An 18,980-nucleotide genomic window follows, 5' to 3' on the forward strand; every position below is an offset into this window, starting at 1 on the left:
AATCAGGGCCACCTCCTTCTGACCTCATCTAACCCTGATTGCCTCCTAATGGCCCTATCTCCAAATACTGTCACACTGCAGGATTCAGGCTTCAACATATGGATTTAGAGAGGACACGATTCAGTGCATAGCAACTTGTTGCCATATTTGGCTATTGTCAAATAAAAACAATACGGAGGGCTAGGTGACCTGCACATTCAGCCCCTTAGAACCAGAAGCTTGAGCAGCCCAGAGGCTGGTGCAGACCCTGCTTGCCTGGTGCTTTGCTGTGACCTCTGCTTGACATGCTTGCACAAAACCGTGTAACTTTGTCTAATTAACAGCCGCAGATGAAGTGCACCTTGGATGTGTTTCTTATTATTTCTGATGAATGGTTGGCCTCTCCAGAAGTCACCCCCCAGATTACTGGGCTTCAAACCTCACTTGTTGCAGCTGATAGGGAGATGACGTTTTCACGACCATGTTAAATGAAACTGTAAGCTTGACCTTATTAGCTGCCTCTTCTTAATTAGCTGCTTATGCAAGCATTCGTTCCCCCCGTAGATACAAATCAACAATTTCCAAGCCATCTTTGAACTAACCCACTCTTCTGTCACCTTGCCAATTCCCTAGCTCCAGGGTTAATAAACTTCACATATGCTCAAGAGCAATTGTGTTAAGAAATGTTGCTTCCACGCAATTACCAGCAAAGTGCAGCATCAGCAGCCATTCATCACCTCACACATGTGCAAGTTTACTGCAGGATACATTCCTAGGAGTGTGTGTCACGGAGGATGGCTTGGCAGCTAGCATTCTGTGTGCTCTCCTCTCTGTTCCTTCAAAGGCTGGAAGGTGAGCCACTGCTTTTCCCGCTTCCCTTGCCGCTAGAGTTCTAAATGTGAAATGGGTTATGCCTGGTGGTAAATGTTTAACAACCAGCTCTCAAAAAAAAAAAAAAAAAAAAGCAACCTGGCTGTTAGTGCTTGCTGATTTCCATGGTGTAAATATATCCACTGTGGTCAATTTCAATCTTGCTATCCCATGGTGTCCCTGGATCTGGAACTGGAATTGCTGTGCACCGTTGGCTGTCACTAGGCTGAGCCAGCTCCAGCACAGCCACAGTCCTGCCAATTCTTCGCACACCACATGATTCAGAGGCCAAGACTCTCCTCCTGCTGCTTTTGGCCGTTTCTGCTGGCGAGCGAAGCTGTGGTGGTTGTTTTTCCTGCGGCAGCGTTCCAGGGTCCATGCAGTCCCTTTGCGAGGTCAAGAGGCAGGTATGGTACCGCACTGGTAGCCTCCCGCCCCCCACTGGCTGAGTGGAGCCAGGCTAGCAGAGCCCAGCCGGCTGGTCCCCAGGCCTTTTTCTGGGCACCACACCAGTAGGCCCAGCCCATGCCTCTCAATAAAAATGGTAAGCCCCTAATTTCCTGTCTAAATCCCTTTTTGCTTAAAATTGTGAGAGTGGTTTCTGTTTCCTGTAACTAAACCCTGGCTGATGTAAAGTGGAACCTGAAACTGCATTTTTTTTTTTTTTTTAAGCAGATGTACATTTTCCTTAGGCTTGTCTCCTAATCTGTCTGTGCAGAAGGATTTTAATGCGTTGTGAGGCCTGGGAGGGCAGTAATGAGTAAATTGGCACTCATTAAGCTTTGTAAATCTGAGAACTCTGGAGACAAAGCATCTGAGTGAGCTGAGAAGGGTGAGACCCACTTCTAGGGTGTGTGAGGCCCTATCTTCTTAAGCTCCTTCTAGAGTTTGTGAGGCCCTGTCCTCTTAGCATTCCTTCTCCCAGGCCCCGGCAAGGCTGTCTGTGTTCACCAGGCAGAGGCTAGGCTGTAGGATGCTGGTGTTATTAGGGAGAAACTGGATTTTCTTAGATCCACAGAATCAGACACAAGTCATGAGACTATGTCATTTAATTTGCAACTCCAAATGCTTTTGAGGCTGAGTTAACTGTAGGACGTCTCTTTGGATTTACTCTCAGGCAGGGCTCCTCTCTGGGGAGCACACTACTCCTGAGGTGAGGTGGGGGAGAACAGATGTGCACCAGTGATCCCAGCAGCCTAGGGAGGAGGCCCGACTTGCAGAGGCATTCTTTCAGCTAATTAAAGAGCACCCTCTTTGATAAAGGCAATTACCTCTTGGGAAAGGAGCTTGTTAGCAGCTCTCAGAACCTGGGTGTGAATGAATTTCCAGGTTCTTTCCAAGCTGAGAGCAGGTACTGCGAGGATGAGGCACAGCCTGGGTAAGTCTGACAGCCAGAACTGTGGGGACTAGACCCACCCACGGTCACTAATAAGAGGGGCTAGTTGGGACTGTGCCCTGAGAAGTGGGAGCTGAGCCCTGCAGAACCAGCTTCTAGGCTCTGTCCCCTCCTGCTGGCCCTTGGATAAGCTTCTCACCTCTCTGGGCCCCCTGCTTTCTCATCTGTCAAATGGGGATTATATTACCTAGCCTCATAATGTTCTCCTGCGGTGGGTAAAATGGAATCTTCAAAGCGCTAGGGAAATAGAAAGTGAGGGTGGGGTGGTGGGAGTTGTGTGCCTCGGTTCAGGCAACGAGGCAACGCACCGTCACTGAAGTGACAATAATAAAATCTGCTAAGTCAGACTACTGTTTTTTTTGTTGTTATTGTTTGTTTTTTTAATCACCAGGCATGACTAAATACTCCTGCCAGGGAAAATATTTTGTTGATCTAAATTCTAAACAATTATAAGGGTTTATATATATATATATATGTACTACAAATCAACATGATTTTATTTATTATCCTTTAATAAGCTTTGTATTCTACGTGAAAGTAAATTTCAGAATTCCCAGGTGTAAAGTTGGTCCAGAAATGTGCTTTTCAATAGTAAGTTGTGAGGAATCTGAAACCACTTTGGACATAATTCGTGTCTCCAGCGCCCCAGGGTGCTGTGAATTCCTACATTTAAACAGCAGATTTGACAAAGCAACAGTAGCACAGTGATTAAGAGGAAGATTCAGAACTTAAGTTACTTCAATTCTGTCATTCTATGTGACCATTGAAGTCTTGTTTGTGTTTAACATTTAAAACAGTATAAGAGGCCAGGAGTCGGGGCTCATGCCTCCCTGTAATCCCAGCACTTTGGACGGCCAAAGTGGGCAGATCATGAGGTCAGGAGTTCAAGACCAGCCAGACCAATATGGTGAAACCCTGTCTCTGTTAAAAATACAAAAAATTAGCCAGGCGTGGTGGCAGCCACCTGTAATCCCAGCTACTTGGGAGTCTGAGGCAGGAGAATCCCTTGAACCCAGGAGGCAGAGGTTGCAGTGAGCCGAGATCGCGCCACTGCACTCCAGCCTGGGTGACAGTGCAAGACTCAGTCTCAAAAACAAACAAAAACAAACAAACCCAAAAAACAGTACAAGAGCACGAACTGCAAGGTGAGGGGACATTTTAGTTCATATATGAAATATTTTACTACACTGGCATGATATATTTAAAATGGGAAACATGTTCTTTTAAAATTAGTAATTTAAAACTAAGGAATGAATCAAGAAAATTAAATACTAGAGAAAATATAGTAGTTGCCCACGTTTTATCTTTTGCAGATGTTTTGGCTCATTTGCTGAAATATAATTGATATACCATAAAATTCACTGTTTTAAAGTATACAATTCAGTGTTTGTTTTTTATTTTTCTTTTAACCGTACTCACAAGCTTGTGCAGCTGTCACTGCTGTCTAATTCTAGAATATCTTCGTCACCTGAAAAATAAACTCCATACCACGAGCAGTCACTCTTCGCTTCCCTCAGCCCTGGGCAGCCACTAATCTATGTCTTCATGGATTTGCCTATTCTCAGAATAGAAGTGAAATCATATACTAGGTGACTTCTGCATTTGGTTTCTTTCCCTTAGCATAATGTTTTCAAGGTTCTTCCACATTGTAGCATGTCAGAATTCCTGCCTTTTGCTTTCCTTCCTGAATAATGTTCCCTTGTATGGCTAGACTAGATTTTCTTCTCCATTCATCAGCTGCTAGGCATTTGGGTTATTTTCACCTTTTGGCCATTGTGAATCATGCTCCCATGAAGATTCATATAGAGGATTTTGTGTGAATGGATGTTTTCATTTTTCCTGGGAATAGACCTAGGAGTGGAGTTGCTGGTCATGTGGAAACTATGTTTAACGTTTTGAGCAACCACCAAGGGATTCGTCCTTTTGTAAGTGTATATCCAGTCCCAGCAATTTCTCCACATCCTCACGAACACTTAGCTGCCCTTTAAAAATTATAGTCATTCTAGTAGGTGTGAAATGGTGTCTCAATGCAGTTCCTTTTTTTTTTTTTTTTTTTTTTCAGAGACAGAGTTCTGCTCTGTCACCCAGGCTGGTGTGCAGTGGTGCAATCTTGGCTCATTGCAATCCCCCCACTCCCAGGTTCAAGCGATTCTCCTGGCTCAACCTCCTGAGTAGCTTGGACTACAGGCACCTGCCACCACATTCAACTAATTTTTTTGTATTTTTAGTAGAGATGGGCTCTCGCCGTGTTGGCCAGGCTGGTCTCGAACTCCTGACCTCAAGTGATCTGCCCGCCTCAGCCTCCCAAAGTGCTGGGATTACAGGCATGAACCACTGCGCCCAGCCTCACTGTGGTTTTGATTTGCCTTTCCAATGACTTTTGATGTGATTATTGGCCATTTTTGTATGTCTTCTTTGGAGAAATGTCTATTCGATTCCTTTGGTCATTTTTGAATTGGGTTATTTTGTCTTTTTATTACTGAGTTTTAAGAATTCTTTATACATCCTAGAAAGAACTCTTCATCAGATACATTATTTCCAAGTATTTTACCTCATTATTTGTATTGTTCTTTCACTTTCTTGATGGTTCGCTTTCTTTCGTTGCTGATGGTGTCTAATCTAAAGAAACCATTGCGTAATCCAAGGTCAAGGAGATTGACGTCTGTTTGCTTCTGAGATGTTTTTAAGTTTTAGCTCTTACATTTAAGTCTTTGATCCATTTTGAGTAAATGTTTTAATGTCGTGTGAGATAGTAGTCCAAATTCATCCTTTTGTTTCAGCACCATTTCTTGAAAAGATGATTCTTCCCCCATCAACTTATCTTGACACCCTTCTTGCAAATCAATTGACCATAGATGTAGCTACTTGAAGTTTTATTTCTGTTTTCCCTCAACTTCTGATTTTCGAAAATTTAAGTGGCAGGCCTTTGTTCTTCCCTCTTGTTACAGTTCGACATTCCTTCCTAAAAAGTCACCCTAAACTTTGTGACTGGTCCCAAGTGTCCTCCTCACGTCCCCAGCACTTAGCTAGGGCAGTTGGCCTGGGGGCCTTGGTTCTCCTCCATGTGCCCCTCCAGCAGGCTGGCTCAGGCTTCTCACAGGGACCTGAGTTCCAGAGGGACAAGAGCAGAAGCTGGAAGGCCCCTTGGGGCCTTACTTGGAGTCACATGGTGTCTCTTGTGCCACTGTCTATTAGTCACAGCAAGTTGCAAGGCTTGGCCAGATTAGAGGGGTGGGGAACTAGCCTGTGCCTCTTGATGGGAGAAGCTGGAAAGAATCTGCAAAGAGTCTCTGACGTTTTAATTCACTGCAATCTCTGAACATGCCAGAGTATTTCCTAAGAACAGGAGAATTTTCCTGGATAGTCACACATGGTTGTAAAGTAAGCATCTTCAGAGAAGAGGACATTTAACAGAGGCCTGAATGAAGAGAGGGAATGAGACATGGGCAAGAGTATTAATATCAAGAGGAAGAGCACGTGCAAAGGTCCTGGGGCAGAAAAGGACTTGGGGTGTTTGAGGAGCAGCACAGAGACCCACGCAATGGGAGTGAAGGTGGGGCTGTTGTGAACATCAATTGGGATAAAATATGTAAAAGGACTGTATTATGGAATAGTGAGGGGAACTATTTCTCTTCATTCTGATTCTCTGAAGATATTTTCAGAGGGTGGGAGAGGACAGAAAAGGACATATCTTCCATAAGAACGCCCAGCTAGGTCAGGGGCAGGATGGCCCTTGGTGATACATGTCCCCCGGAGTGTCTCAGTGCTACCGGCTTTTGCTGCCCAAAGCTGGTGCTACCTCAGGAACCTCTGCCAGCCCTCCCAGGTGGGCTGAGCACCTGCCTCAGAGCCCCTCCTTCCCAGCTGCCCTGTCCCAGCTTGGTGGCCTTGCCATGGGCTGCCGCCAGCTGACTCCCCTGGCCCCCTGGTGTTCAGGGTCCCAGGTTCCAGTGACTTTTAAGTGGCAACAGAGTTCAAAGGTGTCAACACTGTGAGGTGCAGGGCTTGTCCAGAGGCTGCTCTAGGACCTGGGATCTGTTTAGGTCAGAGAGCACTTAGCCAGGGCACTTAGAGAGCCACATCAGCCTGCCCAGCGAGCCGCAGGTGGAGGGGGGCCTGGCCACTTTTGGTTTTTGAGCTTTTCAGTATATGAAAAAAGAAAGCCGGAGACAGACAAAACAGGATGACAAGCATTGAGGTGCACATTTAACTAACTGATAGTGCTTTAATGAAAATACAGGAGGAGAACACTTGTGCTATTCACAAAATATCGAAAACCTTATTTCCAAGTGCACCCCAAGTTACAGGTCCCTGGCGAGCAGCAGCTTCTTTCAGTCCCACCTGGAAGGTCTGGGTGACTCTGGTCACCCAGGATGTCCTCAACCAGACCACGTCTGGTCCACCAGGGTCCTTGGTGGCTGGGGGCTCCATTCCCACATGGCAAGGGAGGCTGCTCTGCAGGGGGAGGCTCAGGGGTCCAGGGGTCCGGGCAGGGGCTGCCCGCCACTCTCGCTCCCTGACCACCCCTGTACACTGTGAGCAAGGTCTCTTTCTCCCTCTTTCCTCTTCCTCTGTCGCTAAGCGCCCCACTCCACCCCCTGCCATTTATTTCTTTTCTCTCTCTCTGTGTCTCTTCCCCGGGCCTCTCTCTCTGTCTCTCTGTGTCTGTCTCTCTCTGCTCTCTTTCTGTCTCTGTCTCTTTCCTCTCTCTGTGTCTCTGTGTCTTCTGTCTGTTTCTTTCTTTCTGTTTCTCTCCCAGCCCTTTCTCCCTCTCTTCCATCCCTGACACTAAAGCAGAACCGTCATGGGCCGTACACCCCAGCCTCTGGATGGGAAAAGCTGCTTTGGGAAGTCCTGGGCTTGGGAAGGAGCAGCAGGTTGCTGGCGGCCTGGGGACTTCCTTCTCTCCACGCAGCCCTCTCCCAGCTGGAGGGCCCAGCCTTCCCAGCTCGCGGAGTCCCTGCTGCGTGTGGTTTCTGGCTTCGCTGCGTCCAGGGCGGTGTTGTCTTGTGTCTCAGCAGGACCCGCACAGCTGGAGTGAGGCAGCCATGCCGCGGGCAGGGCCGTGGGGCGTCTCGGGGCTGCTGGCGCCCTGGTGAGGGGAGGACTCCCTGGAGACGCTTCTCCTTCCTCGGCCTCCTTCTGTGCCCTTCTCTAGCCAGTTGCTGCTTTCCCCAGACGCTGGAGGATGAAGACGTTGAACAGCAGGATCTGTCCTGTCCCTGGGCTGAGGCCGGGCCCCTTCAGGGCTGCGGCACCCGGACGTGCGAGGGTGTCATTGTCCCAGCCACCCGAGGGAAATGGCATGGCTGTAAGGCGCGCCCAGCCTGGCTCAGCTGCACAAATGTGGCGTTTAAATATTTATTTTTAGTGGCTGCTGGTTTAATAGCAGCCTTCATTTTGGTGGGGGCAACCCTGAAAAGTAAAAATAAATCAGACCTTCACCTTGTCAGTAAATCCTCCTGGCCCCTGCTGGGTGGACTCTGGGCCCGGTGCCCCAGTGTCCAGGGTGAGCGGGGAGGCCCGTGATTTGGGGGGCCACGCTGGGAGCCAGGCCAGCCTGCAACCACAGCTCCTCACGGAGATGCCCGAAGCCCTCCTTTCCCAGACTCCCTGCCTGGCCCTCACGGCCTCCCCACCTGGCCCAGCTCACCGGCCTCACGCTGGGCTCATCAGCGGCTGCCAGGCACGGCGGCCGGGACAGAGGACCTGGGTCTGGCATGGGCACCTGCTGACCCCTGCTCAGGTCAGGAGGCCCGGGGTGCTCTGAGATGCACATGTGACTCCATCAGCCAGATGGGATCTGACGCTTTCAAGCTCCATCTGCACCTCCTGCTGGCCTCGGCTCTCAGGCTACACCTGCTGGTCACCCTCTGCTTGCCCCCACCTGAGCTGGCCCTGGAGTGAGGGGTGAGCAAGTCCCCCGTGGTAGTGTTGAGGACGTGGTAGTGTTGAGGATGTGGTAGATCTGAGGCCATGCTTTGGCTTGGATTTGAGACTGTTGGGTGCTGGAATTCTTGCCCCACAGCTGAACGGGAGGCTGGCCCTGGAGGGTCTTGGGGGCCACTTCCCCAGGCCCCCAACCAAACTTTCTTCTGTCCTGCCTGATATGGGGCCTGGCATCCCTCTGGAGAAGGGCTTTTCATGGGTCAAGGCTGTGCCTGTCAGAAGAGCCTGGGTGAAGCAGGCCTGCCTGGACCGAGTAACCCCTGAGGACAGGGAACACCCACCACCTGTCAGGCTTCTGCCGCGGACACATGAGTGACAGCTGGCCCGGACAGAGGCCCTGACCCCAGTTTTCAGATGTGAAACCTGGCTCAGAGAGGCCAAGTCCCTTTCCTCAGGTCAGAGCTTGTAGAGGAGTGTGGCTCACACCGAGCAGCCCATGCGTTCAATCCTCTTCCAGGCCATCTCCTCGTTAAGTCACTTAATGGCTATAGACACATCAAAGTTGATTGTTTTATCACAGTGATTCTCAAACTCAAATAATGGAGGACAACCTTTCCACCCTCATTTTAGGGGGAAAGATTCTCTTGGTCCCCTAGTGTTGGTTTAAATGATTTTTATTATACTGCTACTTAAGTACATAAACACCTGCAAGCAGGCATAACCCTCTTATGCTTACAGCTGTGATAGAATCATACCACCAAGAGCCATTTGCAAGTTAAATACAAACAGCGTGAAAAGAGGAATGGCATTTAAATGAACAGAATTAGGCCAGGCACCGTGGCTTACACCTGTAATCCCAGCATTTTGGGAGGTCAAGGCAGACAGATCACCTGAGGTCAGGAGTTCAAGACCAGACCTGGCCAACATGGTGAAACCCCATCTCTACTAAAAATACAAAAATTAGCCTGGCGTTGTGGCATGCGCCTGTAATCCCAGCTACTTGGGAGGCTGAGGCAGGAGGATCACTTGAACCAGGGAGGCAGAGGTTGCAGCAAGCCAAGATTGTGCCACTGTACTCCAGCCTGGGTGACAGAGTGAGACTCTGTCTCAAAACAAATGAACAAACAAAAAAAACAAAACAAAAAAACACAAATGAGGCCGGGCACAGTGGCTCAGGCCTGTAATCCCAGCACTTTGGGAGGCTGAGGCAGGTGGATCACCCGAGGTCAGGAGTTTGAGACCAGCCTGACTAATATGGTGAAACCCTGTCACTACTAAAAATACAAAAAAATTAGCTGGGTGTGGTGGCATACACCTGTAGTGCCAGCAACTCAGGAGGCTGAGATAGGAGAACTGCTTGAATCTGGGAGGCAGAGGCTGCAGTGAGCCAAGATCACGTAACTGCACTCCAGCCTGGGTGACAGAGCGGGACTCTGTCTCAAAAAAACAAAAAACCCCCCAAAAACAAAAAACCCCACAAATGAACAACATTAGCTTAATGAGGTGTCTAATAGTCTGATGGTGTCTACTTTAGCGCCAGCTCCCTTGGGCTCAGCCCACCGGGGATGTGGGTCTTTCTGCACTGTCTTTACTTGAACTATGACAACTGCTTGTTTGCACAACACATGTTGTACCACTGGCCCTTGGCTTGGATAGGACAGCAGCGTGCTCCCCCATTCAGATGCCAGGCACAGGATGGAGCACTGTGGAGTAGAGTTGGGGTCTGTGTCTCGTTTGTGCTGTGCCTGCATGCTGGGTGCTGAGCAGAGCCCCAAACATGTGGCATCTTAGTCAGGGAAGAGTTGGGGCAGGACTGGAGCAAGGGACAGCAGGGCCCGGCATGGGGTGGGGAGTTGTGGGCTCAGAGCAGGGGATAGGCCAGGAGGCACACACAAGTAAATCTTTTGCCCAGAGAGAAGGTGGCAGGAAAATCTCATGGCCTCCAACCTCCAGCTACATATGAGTGAATGAAAGCGGAATGACATCCCTGTCCTTTGTCCCAGGGAAGAGGTTTGCCTTGGAACAGCAGCCCTCGAACCCTGTCCCGCAGGTCCCCCTGCAGGCTGCTACCTGGCCTGGATCCCCCGGAGCCTGAGTCAATTGTGCCACTGGATGCTCCCGGCCTTGAAGGTCCTGTTGGCCCTCACCGTCCCTGACTGCTCCCTGGGTCCCTGAGAATTAAGGTCACAGCAGTGGGGCAGTCAGGCTACAAGGAAGGAAAACCAGATAAGGAAGAGGGCTTCCCACCAGCCTGAGAGTGACTGACAGGTGGGCATACTAACCCCGCCTCCTGGGACTGACTGACAGAGCTGAACGCCTGCATCTGGGAAAGACAGCGCGTCTGTCCCTGTTCTCCATGGATCCGTGTAGCCTTCTCTCAGTGTCTTGCAGATTGAATGGGGTGGCCAAGAAGCGTGAGGCCTTTTGTCTTTCAGGCCTGTTTGTCGCCTCTCCACCTACCTGTGGATTGCCCTTGGGGTTGTCAGTTGCCCTGTACTGTATCTGAATGTGTCCCCCAAGATTCACGTCTTGAAATTTAATGGCCAACGTGGTAGTATTAAGAGGTGGGGCCTTTAGGAGGTGACTGCGTCATGAGGCAGAGCCCTCATGGATGGGGTTAGGGCCCTTAGAAAAGGACTTGAGGGAGTGGGTTCATCCCCTTCGGTCCCTTCCACCACGTGAGGAAGGATGCAGCATTCATCCTTCTGGAGGGCACAGCAACAGGCGCCATCTTAGAGGCAGAGACTGGGCCCTCACCAGACACGGAACCTGCTGCTGCCTTGAGCTTGAACTTTCCAGCCTCCAGAACTGTGAGATAATAATCTGTTCTTTATAAATAACCCAGGCTTAGGTATCTTGTTATGGCAGACTGAATAGACTAGGACACCCTCTCTGGACCCATTACACCCACTGTGTAACGGGTCCTGTGTGTGGATTCCATGAGGTACTATGAGCCTTCTGCATGGGGTTCTAGCTGGCTTCCACGTATGTATCTCTATGTATGTACATATGTGCATATATAGCTCCCCAAGTCTTTTTCTAAGGGCCCTAACTCCATCCGTGAGGGCTCTGCCTCATGACGCAGTCACCTGCGAAAGGCCCCACCTCTTAATACTACCACATTGGCCATTAAATTTCAAGACATAGAAATCTTGGGGGACACATTCAGATATATATATATGCAGATACAGTTTTTTTTTCTTCTGATGAAGTCTTCCTCTGTCACCCAGGCTGCAGTGCAGTGGTGCAGTCTCGGCTCACTGCAACCTCCACCTCCCAGGTTCAAGCGATTTTTCTGCCTCAGCCTCCTTAATAGCTGGGATCACAGGCGCCTGCCAACACACCCAGCTAATTTTTGTATTTTTAGTAGAGACAGGGTTTCACCATGTTGGCCAAGCTGGTCTCAAACTCCTGAGCTCAAGTGACCTGCCTGCCTCGGCCTCCCAAAGTGCTGGGATTACCAGTGTGAGCCACTGCACCTGGCCACAGATACAGTTTTATTAGAAAGTTAAAACCAACAGCGACAATAGCCACAGTAACTGTGAGCTTCTCCCCAGGTCCCTGGGGCACCAGGATTTCTCTCGCTGGAACACTGAAGCTATCTGACCCCGTGAGGTATGAGATGGGGCAAGATGGTGGTCGTGGGGCAAAGGCAGCTTCGGCAGCAGTGCTTACATTTCGTTTTTTTCTTAGTTTCCTTTGGGAGAGTGGGAAAGAAAGCAAGTCTTCGACTTTAGAAGGCAAATCTTGGTTTAGGTGGTGCCCTAATCAGAAAGCCACGCTTGCCAATGTCCTCTGGCCCATCACTCCACTTCTCTCTCCATGGACGCTACGGCTCCATGAAAGTTCTTTGGAAGAATTACAAGCAAGGCCAAAGTTATATTGTGTCCTGGATCTCTTTTGGAGGTAGATGATGTATAAATTCTTAATTAAAGAGATAAACGATATTATATCTGAATTTTCAGGCCCAGAGCCATCCCGGATAGCACAATGAGTGGAAGGGATGTCTCTTACGTCCCCTGAACCTCCCTCTTCGGGTGACTGCCTCACAAAAATTGCCAGAGAATTTGCTTTCCCAGAAGAGATTCTGCCTCCAGACCTCCCGGCCTGGGTGGGGACAGAGCATTTACCTTGCCAAGCTATGGGAACGGAGGGACTGTCCCTTTACAGGGTTATAGGGCTGCTGAGCTAGTAGGATGCACCTTTTTAGCTCCTTTCATGAGGGAGGCCTACCTGTGATAAGATGAGAGAGAGAGACCCTGGACAGAGCCATGCCTGAAGCCACCTACTCAGATGCCTCAGTTATCTTAACCGACAAGCCCCCTCTCCTTTTTTTCCTACAGAAGATGGCTTGTGGTTGACAGAGCCTTGCCCACTGTAAGCTCCAGGAAGCATGGAGTAAGAAGAATGTGGGCTTGCTCAACTGTCCACCCACAGGCTGCTCTTGAGTCAGGCCCTATGATGTGTGCTGGGGGCCCAGGGATGAATCATGTCCTCAGTTAGGACCTCAGTCCATTGAAGGGTCACTGAGACAAAGCCACGCTGCCCTGTGCTGAATATTGGAAGGGTGGGTGGGAAGAGACGAAGGGAGGGCTTCCTGGAGGAGGCGACACCTTAACTCAAGGGAAGAATGGGGCTCGCCAAAGAGAGGAGAAAGCGTGGGCACAGGCCACGAGGCTGTCAGGACGTGGAGTGTATGAAGAAACCGCAGGCAGTGAGCCGGGCCAGACTTCCTTGTGCTGGGGGAGGGTGGAGCGGTGGGAAGGCAGCTGCAGCCCCCACCCCAGTCCTGCAGGGGCCCCAGGCTGGCCCTGCTGCGTGGAGTGTTGGCAGGAAGAGGCTGGAGGGAAACTCAGGAAGACACGCATGGCTGAGGACAGTGGTGGGGGAAGGAGGGGAGAAAGCCATTTTTTTTCCAGCCCCGAATGGTAAAGAAGTGAGCCTTCTCCTCACAAATTGGAGTTCCTGCAGCTGGAAAGAAATCGGCTCACGCCATGTTTTATGATGCCTCGCCTGGGCCAGGCGGGGCCGGTACAGCCTGATGTGCTCACAGCTGGCCTGGCTGCCCCCAAAACCACAGTGACTGTCCCGCTGGCCCGGCCCTGGGCCCCGGGCCTCCATGTCCAGGCTGGAGAAACTTGGCACCCCTGCAGCTTTCAAAATAAAGTGGTTTTTATTTCATATTCACAAGAGAAGGTAACAAAATATAATTGGGGTTGCTGCTTCTCATATTATTTATGCAGTTCTCCCTCCATCTCTCTTCCCAAAAGCAAACCACAAAGAGGTCTTTGTTCTCTGCAAGTTCAAAGTCAGCTCCTCCAAGGGGAAACTTATTGGCGATTACAAGGAGGAGGTTCAGTTTTACAACGGCTGGCTGTCAGACCAGAAATATGGTACGCATCAGGGTTCCGGTGGGAGCCAGCCAGAGTGCGGTCTGCAGGCGGCAGAAGCCGTGTGAATGATTTCCAGTGAAAGATAGGGCAGGAGTGCCAGGGACAGGGGCAGCAGGAGCCGCTCACGTCTGCCTGGGCACACCCTGTCTCCACAGCCTCAGTTTCCTCACCTGTAGAATGGGCATCCCTACACTGGACTAAACCAGAGGATTTCATTCAGTTCTTTGGAGCCGTGGGGCTCTGCCAAGACTCTCAGAAAAGAGTGGGCAAGACTCGAGGCACCCATCCCCACTCCTGCCCTTCTGAAGGCTTGAATGATTGAAGGTCTAGGTCAGACTTTTTTTTAAGGAAAAGATTTTTATAAACAAAAATTGGTAAAATCCTAGCTGGGTGCCGTGGCTCATGCCTGTAATCCCAGCACTTTGGGAGGCTGAGGCAGGGGGATAGCTTGAAGCCAGGAGCTCAAGACCACCCTAGGCAACACAGTGAAACTCCATCTCTAAAAAATTTTTTAAGAATTATATGGGCATGGTGGTGTGTGCTTCTAGTCCCTGCTACTTGGGAGGCTGAGGCAAGAGGATGGCTTGAGCCCAGGAGTTTGAGGATGCAGTGAGTTGTGATCCTGCCATAGCACTCCAGCCTGAGACCCCATCTCTAAAAGGAAAAAAAAATTGCAATAGCCTGGCCTGGATGAGCTTGAAGCCTCACTCCCAGCATCCTGCTGGAAATATGGAGCAGACAGGGCCTCCCCCCTCAGCTGTGTATGGCTCCTCTTGCCATGGTGGCCCCAAGTGGGGAGAATCCCGGGGAGCTGGGTTGTCAACATCATGTCCCCTAGACACAGCGGGCCCGTAGGGGTCCTTGGTGAGCATGCACTGGCTTCCTTAGCCACAAAGCTGTCCTGGGACCTACGCCTGGTTGAGGGTCCTTGAGGCAGCAGCCCTGGCCTTGGCTGCCCTGGGAGCCATCATTTTAATGAAAGCAGCTATTTCTGCAATAGTGAAAAGACCATCAGTGGGATTACAGGTCACCTCTGCAGCTCTGGGCTGTCCATCCCCAGATGCAACATGATGTGGGAGGCCAGAGGCTCTGGCAGGTCCACGCCGGGAGGGCTGGCCTCTTTTCTCACCCTGATGGAACCCCTGCAGGCCTGGCCACCAGACTCAGGGCCCACGACCTCCCAGCTTTCATTCCAGCTCATTCCCAAGGAAGCCTGGGAAGTTGGGCGTGGGCTGGGGGAAGTAGTATGTCCCAGCGGCCTGTGCCTGACACAGGAGCTCTTCACCATCCACCAAGAGGGGTGGGCCCCTGGAGGGAGAGTGGGGGACACCTGAGCCTCTTTTGCTGGGAGCAAGAACTTCATTTGGGAGACCAGTGATGCGTTTCTGCAGCTCCAGGATGACGATGTCGGGGCAGGGCAGGGAACTGATGGTGGGAGGAGGAGGGGCTTCTAAAAACTATGAAGTCTTCACCCTCCCTCTAGCCTCAGAGAGATGTGGCCCTCCCTGGTGAGATGCTCGGGGAAGAGGGAGAGAAGAAAGGAAGAGAGGGAATGTGAGGTGGCTCCTGTGTGAACTTCATGGAAGCCGGAGGGAGAAGGAGAGCCTGGGAGGGGCTCCCTGCCTGCCTCCAAAATCATTCCAGAGCATTGATCTTGGGGAATTGCAGAGCAGAGGCCAGGCCCAGGTGAAGGTGGATGCTGAGGTCCCCCCCAGGGCGGAGGACTATCAGACTGGAGGTGAATCTTGGGGGCCCAGGATTGCCTCCCTCAGTGGCCTCTCTGTCGCCCTTGCTGCCAGCCATTGAATTCACGGATAAGCATCGGCCCAGGGAGTTGAGACATCAGGGCCCCTGGAGAAGATCTGTGCAGGCGAGAAGAGATCTACTGAAGCCACAGTTCAGGGTCCCCTTTGCTCACATCATTTTACATGAAAGCAGCTATTTCTGTGATAATGAAAAGGCCATGGCGGGGTTGCAGGTCATCTCTGCAGACCTGGGCTGTCCGTCCCCAGATGCCGTGCAATGTGGGAGGCCGCTGGCTCTGGCAGGTCCACCCTGGGAGGGCATCATGCTGCCAAGGTCCTCCAGTACCAATAGAGCTTCTCCCCACCTTACAGACAGAGAAACTGAGGTTCACAAAGCCAGTAGAGGTTAGGATTGGGGTCATTCCTGGGTCTGCTGACTCCACTCTGCTCTTTGCCACTTGATATTGGATGGGCGAGGGGCACTTACATTCAACACTGCATCCTAGGGGCAGGCGCTATACCCTGCACTTACCTATGTTACCTTGTTCAATCCTAATACCATGTGTGGATGTTGACCCATTTTGCAGATGAGAAACTGAGGGTCAGAGAGGCTAAGTAAGTTGTGAGTGTGGATTGAAATGCAGACCTGCTTGACCCTAAAGCCCTGACCCACCCTACTCCTGTGGAGCTCTGCGGCCTTCCCAGGGTGCCTCCCTTGAAGCTCCCCTCGGCGGCCCAGGCGCATGCCCTAGGGAGCTTTAAAAAGGCTCATGTCTGGACCCCAGCCCCTGAGATTCTCATCTACTGGCTGGAGTGTGGCCTGGATGTCAGGGGTTCTTGGTGTTCCCCGTGGCCTTCTCTGGCAGCTGGGCTGAAAATCACAGTTCCAAAGGACGTCATCAGCCTCGAGGCCAGGCAGGGCCTGAGCTTCCTGCCCCACTTTCCAGCCCCGACTTGCCCAGGAGAGCAAGGAGTGGGGCAAGCAGAGGCCCTGGCTGGGTGCATTTTGAAGGCGGTGAGCCTGGCCCGCCTGTCTTGGGCTCACTGAATATTCTCCCTGGATCTGGGGTGCCTGTTCAGAGTGAAGTGCCTGAGTGTGTTTACTTTTCCAGGAAACCCGCTGGGCTCATGCCACCTCCTCCAGCTTCCCGACCACCCAGCTTGATGTTGGACGCCTTGCTCCAGGTGTCCCTGTGAGCCTTGTGCTCTTGCCCCTGCCTGTCATGACCCGGCACAGCCTGACTCACTTATCCATGTGCTTATTTATGTCAGTCTTACCCACCTGAACGGACGTCCACGGCAGGGGGGACCTCATCTGTGGCATCTGCCGTGGTGTTCCTGGGTCTAGAACAGTGCCTGGCCCCTGGAAAGCATGTGTGTGGAGGAAATGAATGGATGGGGATGGGCTCACACCTCTGGGTGCTGATGTCATGTGTGACTTGAGGCTGAAAAACTGAGACCCCAGTGACTAAGCTAGTTGTAGGAAACCCTCAGCGAAGGGGGCTGAGCAGAAAACCCCTGGGAAGAAAGCCCTGCTGAGTGCACGAGCCCTGTCCAGGATGGGGAGGGGCTGGCAGGCCCCAGACTAGTGTCCAGCTCAGCCTGGGCTGGGCCCTGGGGATCTGGGATGTGGTGGCCCACCCTAGACCCTAAAACTGCCCCAGGCTTGTCCCCCATGGGGTGGGGTAAGCAGGTCTGATGCACACATCCCTTGGTACAGTCAGAACCACCCAACCCAAATACTTTACACTTCGCTCTTTAAGTCGCGCTTCTGCAGCTGTGGCAGTGGGTGGCCCCAGTATGTCTGGTGACAGAGGCCCACAGACCTCCATTTGGAGACGGCAACCCAGGGACTCACACATGCAGGGAGCTGCTTGCCAGCGATGGGTAACCCGGCTCTCCTGAGGGGGGCCTCAGGCAGGTAGGTGCCCCTTGCTGTGGCCACGCCCACCCTAGCTCCCCTGCCCCTCCTCAGGGTCCCCTGCACATGCAGCACTGGCTGGGCTGGAGGATCACCTGCAACCTTCAACCCCTGAGGGTCCCCAAACCTGTGTGTTGGAGCCCCCATGAGCTTTTCAAAGCCCCGTGTCCAGGTCCCCATCGACAAGTCAGAGTCTCTGTGGTGACATCTGGCCTTTGGTGTCATCCAACAGGCCACAGAACAAGCTTTTCCCCGAGGAACCGAGACACCTGCTCAAGCCTCTGCTCATTCCTATTGGTAGTTCTGCTTGTGGCCAGCAAAGCCACATAATACCTAGGACAGTTTGATGACACACAGGGATACCAGGAGGGAGCTTTTGAGACCAGGATGGTCCTGGGAAAGTTGGGGTGTCTGTGATCCTTGGTGAAGGTCAAGGCTGTGAGCTGGGAGAAGGAAGGAGGGATCCCGAGGAGGGCAGCCGAGGCAGGCACTGGGGGTTCATGATGGAGGCATGATGGAGACCTGGGCCTGGTGAGGAGTGAGCAGGTCCCCCAAGGGAAGGAGGAGCAGGATGCACTCTAGGCAGGGGCAAAGAGGCTGCCAAAGAGGGAGGAGTCAGAGGCAGATGGGGTCCAGGGGAGAAGCACCAGGAGAGGCCGGCCACGCCGAGTGGAGCCTGAATGCACATTAGGGAGCTGAAATCCTAGCCTTCAGGTAAAGGACAGCAGAAGCGGCTCAGTCCCTCTGAGGCTGGGACCCACAAATGTCCGGAAGCTTGGAAAAGGCCACGGCTGGCAAGCTTTTGTGAATGGGTCGTCTCTCCCGCCATCCTGTGGGGTCAGCTGGTCCCCACGGGAGCTGTGGGGGCCTCGAGCAGCTGCTACTGAGCCCCGGCACCTCCCTCACAGTCCAGATATTTCCAAGCTGTTCCTGCCTCCCTGGCTATCCTTCAGTGATCTCAGCCAGGACGGAGATAAACCAGCCACCAAACACGCATCCCTGGGACCACAGCACCTGGCCAGCCTGGACCACACAGCGATGGGTCTTGGACCTTCGTTCCTGGGACCCCTCACCTGGCCAAAAAGGAGGTGGCTCCTCAAAGTTGGGGGCCCTCCAGGCTGTGGTGAAAGGCTGCTTCATGAATTGTGCACGAGGCCATATAGAGAGGGGATAATTCTGTGGTGGTAGAGGTAAGGGCTTTGCGTTCGAGGGCCTGGCTTTTCAAGATATTTAGCAATGCAATGGCTTATTTTTGGGAAAGGAATTCTCAAAAGTCCTTGGCGTAAATAAGTAAATAAATAAAGCTAAAAGTGGTCTCCAAGCCTTGGTGTGGCCTGATGGGCCTTCCCTGAGATTGTCCACATGTGGGTGGGCTCTTTGTGCTAGTTAACAAAGCAGTCAGTTCCCTCGTCGTTACCATCTGTGTTAGTCCGTTTTGCGTGGCTATAAAAGGGTACCTCAGACTGGATAATTCGCAAAGGAAAGAAGTTTATTTTCGCTCGTGGCTCCGTAGACTATATAAGCAGGACACCAGCATCTGCTCAGCTTCTGGTGAGGCCTCTGGAAGCTTGAGTCATGGTGGAAGGCAAAGGGGGAGCAGGTGTGTCACATGGGGAGAGAGGAGCAAGAGAGACGTCAGGCTGTTTTAAACAACCCCTTATCAAATGAATGAATCAAACGAGTGAGTGAGAACTCACTCATCACCAAGGGATGGTGCTCAGCCATTCATGAGGGATCCATCCCCGTGACCCCAACACCTCCCACCAGGCTCCAACACTGGGAATCCA

This window comes from Hylobates moloch, unplaced genomic scaffold (genome assembly GCF_009828535.3).
Source record: "Hylobates moloch isolate HMO894 unplaced genomic scaffold, HMol_V3 SCAFFOLD_14, whole genome shotgun sequence".
In the NCBI taxonomy this organism is placed as follows: Eukaryota; Metazoa; Chordata; class Mammalia; order Primates; family Hylobatidae; genus Hylobates; species Hylobates moloch.